General features: G+C 33.5%; 1 long non-coding RNA gene across 1 annotated transcript; it reads left to right on the top strand.

The window, feature by feature from the left end:
• The first annotated feature begins 3,871 nt into the window (after positions 1-3,871).
• On the top strand, positions 3,872-9,076 carry LOC140001305 (uncharacterized). Its single transcript, XR_011806389.1, has 3 exons — positions 3,872-4,506; positions 7,123-7,207; positions 7,643-9,076. It is a non-coding gene; the product is annotated as an uncharacterized lncRNA (long non-coding RNA).
• Positions 9,077-9,366: the final 290 nt, after the last annotated feature.

Below are 9,366 nucleotides of genomic sequence, written 5' to 3'. Positions count from 1 at the left end.
GTCATTCAGGCTTGATCTGAAGACACCAAATGTCCACTTTTTACTCCTTTATTTTTGTTCCAATAGAAAATGTGCCATGTTCAGGGCTTATTTGCAAAGTAATCTTTACTTTCTTTTACATAAGTTAAAAAGACAAAGACTACTGTTTCTAAATTTAATTCATTTTCTACAATGTTCTAAAGTATTGTTCTAACAATAATGTTGTGTACAGACTAGTATTACTTTTCTGTTTCTGCTTTTACTTTTGTCTTCAGAGAAAAAAAAGTGGTTTTTTTTTGTTTGTTTGTTTGTTTGTTTTATCATTCTAACATTTTTTCCGTTTGGTTTCTTTTTGGCATTACATTGTAGTTCAAGTGAAATTGTTTTTATTTTATTTTATTTTATTTTATTTTATTTTATTTTATTTTGTCACAGGAATTACTTCTCTTCAGTATACAACCTTCTATCTCAGATCTACAGCATAAATATTGTGCTATGAGATATATGATTTTAGATTTCACCGTACTAAATGTAAGTAGTTTAAGTAATCTGTTGGTAATCTGACCAAATGTAGACATCTAGATATGACATCCTTGAAAGTCACAGAAAAACAGTAGCAAAAACCAACCAACCAACAAAAAAGACTAGTCAAACTCTATACTTAATCTGTTTTTAATAGTTCACCTCTTCCTAATATAGTTTTAAATTACATTTTAATTTAATAAAAAAATAATAAAATTAAAGTAAAAAGTCATATGGTTTGAATCCAGGAGTCATACTTTATTCAGAAATAAGGAGTATTTCATACTTACTGTTTAAAAAGAGAATATACAGCTACTAGCTCACATGTATATGACCATATTTAATGTGTAAAAAGTAACATAAAATCTATATGAGATGACTTCATTATTCTTATTGTTTACCTTGCAGTTGCAATACTTGTAACATAAATGAGGTTATAATAAGTAACAGTTCATCATCAAAAATACTGAACAAAGTTAAAACACTTATGCATAAAGCGTCTCTCTAAAATCCTTCATTAAATGTCCACTAAAAACTTTTTTACTGACATCTGTTATTAAGGAGTACTAAGTTCTAAAGCATTGGTAAAATTGCTTTGTTGAAATCACATAGCGCTAACTTTCGAAGTGTATTATCTGGTTCAAAGACAAATGTTTTACATCAGTCTGCTATTACATCTTAGGTTTACAAAACCCGTAATTTAATCAGGGCATTAATTCAGGTTTCTTTCACAAGATGAGTTTTCCACAGGATCTCTCTTACTGTCATTAATTGCTATCTACTCTTATCCTTTAATTCATTACCATCTTATTTCTGAATCAGCTTTTTCTTTATTTTGTCTAGGTTTAATAGATTATTGGATTTGCAGATGTTTTGGTGATACCATTTAGCCTTACAGAATATTGGAATGGCATCCATCTGAACTTGTGTAGTTACTCTGCAATTTTAACAAATTAACCTCCAGCATCACTTTTTTCATTGTTTATTTCATCCTAGTACAGCAAGTTCTGTAATTTTCCAAGCTACATCTTATTCCTTGTCATTCTTTTGTGTATATATTTTCCCTCTCTTTAAAAATAAAAAAATCCCCCTTTGCTTCTGATTTTTGATGGCTCTTCAAACCACCTCAGAAGGAACTGTGTCAAAACTGCAATGAAATTTAGCCTAATGTGTATCAGTATTTATGACAGGTTAAGTGAGTTTGACCCTTCAAGGATGTACTCAAAAGGGCCTTATATTTTCCCTTATTGTTTTTAATACCTTTCAGATACTTCAAAGTGCTTACTATGCTAGTGTTTTAGTTTTTTAAAGTTAATGGAAAGTGAACAAAACCCCATAACACTGTGTGAAAGTTTTCAGTTTTACAGTAGCTTATTGTTGACCATTATCTGAAAAGCGTTTGTAAAAATTGCATGTCTTGTGAAGATGGATTTCACATATCATTTTTTTATTATTATTTTTTTTTTCCTTGGGGTCATCTTGTAGAACACCTAATTTAAAAATACCCTGAATTAAAGTCAATTATTTCTAAATAGCCTTTACCTTCAAAGTAAAAGGGATCATATGAATTTGCCTATGACCTTCTGATACTTGCTGAAGAGGTAATGATGCTATAAGCTGTTGTGTTCTATTTGACATTTGTAACAGTTCAAAATCTTGCTAGGACTATGCATTTTTATTAAGCTAGAAGGATTTTTGACTCCTGAATATTTTCACATACTGCTTTTGTTATTTCCGTATAGTATTTCTTATCACATGTACAACTTCCATCAAGAAATTATGTACTGAGTATATGTAATCTATTACCAGCAGACTAGTGAAGATAGAATAGGAAGGAGACTCCTTTCATTGTCTCTATGTATGCTATATTTCATTCTTTTTAAGATTTGTTGTTTTTCTTTTTGTGAACAGCAAATGTCATAGCAAAAAGATCAGATCTGTCAAATGCAGGTATACTAATCACTTCAAAGAAATTTGCTTCCACACTTACTATCTTAAAGTAAAAGACAAATGTAGAAACAAACCTTCCATGCTCAGAAAAGAAAAAGAAGTTGTCTCAATTTGTGTAGAGGCTCCACAGCACTTTATGAGTGTTTCCTGTACACTGTAATTTGAGAAGGGCAAAATGATACTTGTTCTTACTAAAACAAGTATCTAAAGTCATTCTATTTAATCTAAGGTATTTCAATGAGGCACTTCTGTGAGTGCCCTGTTTTGTTTGTTTGTTTGTTTGTTTGTTTTTCTGATAGACAAAAAAAAAAAATCGCTTTTTAATTTTATCACTTTTTTATTTCAAAAGTTAATATTGTGCAAAAAACGCATATTGAAGTTCCTATTCCAATATTTTATAAGTGAACAGAATGTTCTTCATCAAGATATTTTTTCCTCTGTAAAAGTTGTGGATGCCCAGATGCCCCATCCCTGGAAGTGTTCAAGGCCAGGTTGGATGAGGCTTTGAGCAAACTGGTCCAGTGGAATATGTCCCTGCCCATGGCAGGGAGGTTGGAACTAGATGATCTTTATGGTCCCTCCCAACCCAAGCCATACTGTGATTATATTTGTTTTATGAATTTTGTCAAATAAAATTATTATTGTGTATATGTAGAAAGATTCAGATTCAATAAAAAGGTAATAGAAAATATCATTTACTGTCAAAAAAATTAACCTGATCCTTTAATGTTTCATTTTTTATACCCTCAGACCAGCTGTAATGGGGATGGACGATAATGGCCTATCTGATTTTTACATAAAAAATTACAGTTCAGTATGAACACTTGTACATTTTTAAACTGGATTTACATTAGTGAAAGATAATTAAATAATTTTTTTTTTTTTTTTTTTATTCAGATGAAGTTAGCATGGTAAACAGAAATAAATAAAAGAACACCAAGAGAATGGTGTGGCTTTTGCTCTTCTCTTATGATTTATAAAGAGGGAAAACAAACAAGCAAACAAACAAACCTCTAAACGTGTAAACATGTAGACTTTTAGAGAGACATGATATACAATTTGAATAAATTTGAATAGAAGGCCTATAGGACCTACAACCTATAAACACAGTGGTTTATTGGAACCCTCTTCTTACTCCTGTAATAAAAAGTTTATTCTGTTTATAGATATGAAAAAGAAGGTTATGTTATCATTCTGTATTTTAGGGAAGTGAGCACTGAAGCATATCGGGTATTTATGTATTGTCAGAAAAATTCTCATTTCATTAGCAGCATTCTCTATTCCCGGGGAAACATTATGTCACAGTATCAGCTTTTATTTTGGCTGAGAAGATACAAATGTTTCTAATAAGATCTTTTTGTCCTTAGTTAGCAAAAATGAATGCACCCAACATAATAACATTGCAGAAAATCACCATGGAAAGAGAATGCTGTTATCATAATGAAACAGACACTTCAACGATATTCTACTCAAAGCCTTTATTTCTCTATACAACTTTGACCTGTTGACAATAAGAATCAGTTTTTAATGTATTTTGTGCTAGCACATTGTGTGAGGAAATCCCGATGCTCTGCAACCAATGCCCATACTTATAAGTTAAGAAAAGGGATGAGATACTGCTGAAAGGGCACTGTTAACACTGCTGATGATACATAGTAAATCCAGTAGACACAGAACAATGCTTTATACTGTTTCTGACCACTTCTTTTTGTTTCTCACTTGCACTCTTTGTGAAGGGCCCTTTCATTTTCACTGCATTTATTTATACTTGGTCTGTTTTGCTCTTTTCTATTTCAGTCTGTCCTCAAGTAAAACACATTCCGAAAAGCAGTTCTGCTTTGTACTCTGATTGCCAGTCAGATGCTTTATAAATACATTCTTCATAAAACAGAGCCTTGGGCAGAGGAGACACACTTCTACCACATAACTGTCTTGAGATTGCAATTTTAATGGGATTACAGTAGGCATAAAGAAAATGGGATTTAAATTAGTGCGTCTATAAATCCTGAACTATGAAGAGACAAGCACCTCTGAAGAAGATCTACAATGTACAATGTAAGTATTTCAGAGGGTTTTTATTTTATTTATTTATTTATGTTTCATGCCAGAAGTAGCTGGTCATGGAGGGAAGAGTACAGGACTTGGTTTGAGTTCTCATTTCCATATCTAAAACCATATGTGAGCTTGGTCAGATCACTTCACTTTTCAGTGTGGTCTTGCATGGGCTTTATCTGATGCTCCAAGGGTTGTCACTGACATCTCTGTAAGCGATGAAGCAGACTGGTCTGTGCTAGAGTAGTAGCTAATTAGCTCTCTGGTTGTTACCTTTGATCATAAAAGTTTTTTGGTTTTTTTTGTCTGTCTCTCTCCCCATCCTGAGTTGTTTAAGGAAAAGCTTTGAAAGTGCTTGCAGCAGCACTTCAAGGCCAGGGGTCCCCAGTCCCCCGTAGGCAATGCATGCTTTTGTCTCCTCAAACTGGGAGTATTTTGACTTTTGAGTCTTCGTTTTAAATATGATAGCTCAGTCTCGAAATGAAGGATGGACAGTGTCTTTACCAAAAATGGTAAAAATTTTTGCATTCCCTCATGACACACGGAAAACTCTCTGTAGGATAACAAAATTTCTCAGTTCCTCAGTGAGAACTCTAACACACCTTTTTTCATGTAAATGAGCAGTACATCTTTTATTGTATTCTGTATGAGCAACTTGCATGAAATATTTTGGTAAGAAAAAAAAAAAAAAAAAAAAAAGATAAAGCCATGAGAACATTTTGGACAGTGAAAACCAAATGGGTGGAATTTTTCAGTCTATGAAAATGTGTTTGGAAGACAGGCCTTAAGTCACCTGAGCTCTAGGTACCAACACTGAAAGCAAATGGCCTCCTCCTTAGCACACTAGCTGTTCTGATGTTCTGATGCTGTCTGAGACACCAATTTCTCTCCATGAATTAACAGTGTTAGAGGAAGGTCCTAGCACTGCAATCTGTACTTCACTTCATGACCTAGATTTCTGTTCTTTGAAACATGGAAGTTAAATCTTAGTCTAAGTAATCTGCAAAGTTAATGGAGAGAAGTAGGCAACTCCAGTATTTATCAAATATCTGTGGCAATAAATAAATAAATAAAAGTCAATCCTTTATCTCTTCACTCATAGCAGAGGGCACACATAGCTGCATTAAAATCAACAAAATTAAATGGAATGAATTTAGAGCTTATCAGTTAGGTGTGTGTGTGTGTTTATTTATTTTATTTTATTTTATTTTATTTTATTTTATTTTATTTTATTTTATTTTATTTTATTTTATTTTATTTTATTTTATTTTATTTTATTTTATTTTATTTTATTTTATTATTTTTCTCTGATTCTAAGGAATCAGATCGTGTCTCTGTATGATCTAGATTTTAAGTTCTTATTATAGTCTCTAAAGCTCTATTCATTGGAGATGAGAGGTTGATATATGTAATGTATCACCGCTAGTAGTATATGTATACCTATCCATAGTTTTCTCATGTCTTTTTAGGTGCTATTTTGCATCTAGCACTTGGCATCTGTAACACTCCAGAAAGGCACAAGGTTTCCTGACAGCCCTGTGCATAAGTTTGAGAATTTCAAGGGCATTCCAGATAGCACTTGACACTATTTTTCAGAGCAGTTAAATCTTGCCCTGAACGTCAACTTTAGAGCAAGCTGAAGCACACTCTAGTTCTGCTGACTATGTTGATGAGACTGTCAGAGGCCATAATGGAAGCCTAGGCTCCTAGCTCAGAAGTTGGTAGCTGCCTGTAGACATTTCAATGTAGTTGTGCAAATGTGGAGCTGAATCCCATCAAAAACTCAGTTCAGCACACAGAGGGGTTTAGTGAACCCCTCCTAAAATATCAAGAGCATCCACACTGGGCTGGTAGTTATGACAGTCCATTGGTGGAAAACCTACATCTTTCCAGATTGGCAGATGAAGGCCAGATGGGATACCTGAAGGCATCTCAAGTGGCACTAGATGCTGACACATACGCAGTGGAATCAATTTGTCACTATCTTTGCTTGGGTTCTGCAAAGCATGCAAGTGCTCTTATCCCATTGACTTGCTCTGAAGATTAGTATTTAGCTAAAACTTTGGAAATGGAAAATATGAAAAAAGAGAAGGATAGGAGACTAAATTTCCCTTGCTAGGACTGCAGCAAGGAGAGCAATATCCAACTTGAAAATCATCTCCATCTGAACACAGTTTAAATGATTCCATATAATGTATTTGAGTTAAATACTTACTGCTTACCAGCAGTTTTAGGTAGTAACATTCAAATCTGCAACTCTAACACTAAACATATATTTATTTCCACAAGTAGTGGAATGAATGACTGAATGCATCAGAAATGATTCAATATTTCTTCATTCAGAAAAATGTTTTCTAAGTACCTGTTCAAATAATGGTGTCTTCAGAAATATTTAGGAGTTGAAATTTGGCCTTTAAAATTCATTCTCTGATGAAACTGGAATGAGAACAGAGCAGAAAACACTGAAACATGGGTATGCAGCATGTTAGATGAGATACACAGCCTATCAATCTGTGCTGATTAGAATTAAAGTGTTTTTCTTGTCGATAATATGAAAAACAGAACTGTTTAACTTCACATTTGTTTCTGAGCCAAATTCTTTGAATCCCTCTATCTTAGAATGCAGAAGGCAGTTTTATCTTCTTATCTGCACCTTCAGTCTGGTCCAGAGACTAAAAAGGAAACACCAATACTGCCTGTTCAGGTATTTACACACATTCTTTAACTCATAAGACTGTACTATATGGCATGTTGCAAATCATTTGAAACTTCATCACTCTGAATGACCTGTTAAAAAATAGTAAGTTAGAAGCCTTCAAATGGTTCCCTCAAAATGCTGCCTTTAAAATAGAGCATATAGCTAATTCCTGCAACTTTTATCTGTCTCTGCAACTACTTCCCATACAAAAAAAAGTGTACGACTGTACTCTGTAGGAAATGGAGGTTTTGAATACCTTTATTTCCATTTAAATTTCACTAGACATCCCCTTTAAAATCAAATTATTTTGATAAGGAAGATGGATGTGCTTAGCTTCTCAAACTGCAGCTCTGCAGGAGAGTTATCTAAATCAAAGTTTTGTATTTCACCTAGCTGATATTTAAAAATCAATTTTTTTTTATTTATTTTTTTTTTTTTCAGAGTACATTACTTGAGTGAGAAGGGACATACATAGAACCTAATGGCTGCAAGCAGCTGGCGACAAGCACAGTACAAAGGTAGCAGTTTCCCGCATGGCTCTGATAATACACCTGCATTGTGAAAGGAAACACTCTGCGTGTTCAGCTGCTGATTTCTTCATAGCAGAGATGCTGTTTATCTCCACTTACGTCAAACTGCAAACCGTTTTTGTGATGCAGGCTGCTGCTCCCTGAGAGTTCATTACTTTGAATCAAGGAATGAAATTCTACTCATGGATTATTCTCTTTACACAAGTATTTTAATGAAACCATCTCAAAATAGCAGCTGGGGCAGAAAATGTACAAGGAAATACTAGTCAAATCAGGGGTCTGTCGTTGCTTTCATGGAAGACAAGTTTTATACTACCACTGTGGCCTCCCATGAATGTCCCATTAAGATCATTGGAAATTTTACATTGTCCTTAGTGGATTCTAGCACAGTTGTCTGTTTGAACCTTGGTACTGAAAAAGGTACTTAAAAGGACATGAGATTAATTGTTTTATGAGTTTTGACACAGAAAAAAGCAAAGTGCTCTAATTCCCCTTCCACACTTTCAAGTATCATCCTTTATTGATATTCAGCCAGGTGTTAGGTTAATTTTGCATCAAAACAGTAACTTCAAAGCATAATGGGACTCTGAGATCTTTCAAAAAGAATAAAATGAAATAGAATGCAAGAAGATTGAGCTAATTTTCTCTGTCCATGACACTGGACTCTCTGTCGATTTCTTGTTTATTTTTTAATTTGTTAATTCTGATGAATTTGCATGGCAAGTTCATGACGCTTTGGCAACACAAAGTTTAGGACACTAATTTTTTATTAAAGTGAACAAAGAGCTCCCACTCACTCTAAGATTGTTCAATGAATATTGTAAATGAATGAGACATTTATTTTTGTGCCAGCTCAACTACCAGTGTCGACCAGATTTGCATATATTTTGGCAAGTGCACTGCCACAAGGTGGTAATAAAATAGGCCTTTTATACTTGAGTCTAATTTACTTCAGTTATATTCGTTTTATTTACTTTTTTTTTTTTTTTTTTATGTTAAAGGAATTTCTGTAAAGGATAATTTGGAAACAGCAAGGTCAAAGAAATATCTGCTATATAGCTGTTATCAAGCATTTTTCCACTGAGAAAGAATAAGAACATTTTCCGGAGGAAAAAAAAAAATTCCAGGTGCTATGAATTTGAGATTTCTGATTTTTTATTTTTATTTTTTTATTTTTTTATCACTGTTAGGATTCACATTGCATACTTATATATCATGCTTATTACTTGCTGCTGCCAGCTGTGTTTTTTTTTTTTAAAGAACTCACTATGCATATTTTACCATTTTCAGTGACATTTCCTACCTAAAAGCTGCTCACAGGAAGGCAAAAATATGCTCTTGCTCTATGAGGTATTATTCTGGGTACAGACTTTTTTTACAAGTCATGATGCTGGTAGGGCTGCAGAAGCGATTTCAAACTGATTTTCTTTAAATGTGTGGAAAATTGAGGGAGAGAAATGCTTCATGAGTGGTACTTTGGGTTTTACAGGCTCATACCATTTTATTTTATTATGCATTAAGAATGTGCTTGAATGAAACAAACCAAAGAAAAGCAACAATGAGAACAGCACATTTAAACTCGGTGAGTTTAATTAAAGAGGTGTAAGTCTATGTATTTCTGAAATCTGAATAAAA

This window comes from Anas platyrhynchos, chromosome 1, assembly GCF_047663525.1.
Source record: "Anas platyrhynchos isolate ZD024472 breed Pekin duck chromosome 1, IASCAAS_PekinDuck_T2T, whole genome shotgun sequence".
Lineage (NCBI taxonomy): Eukaryota > Metazoa > Chordata > Aves > Anseriformes > Anatidae > Anas > Anas platyrhynchos.
Note: the sequence above shows the minus strand (reverse complement) of the source record. Positions and strands in the feature narration are given on the sequence as shown.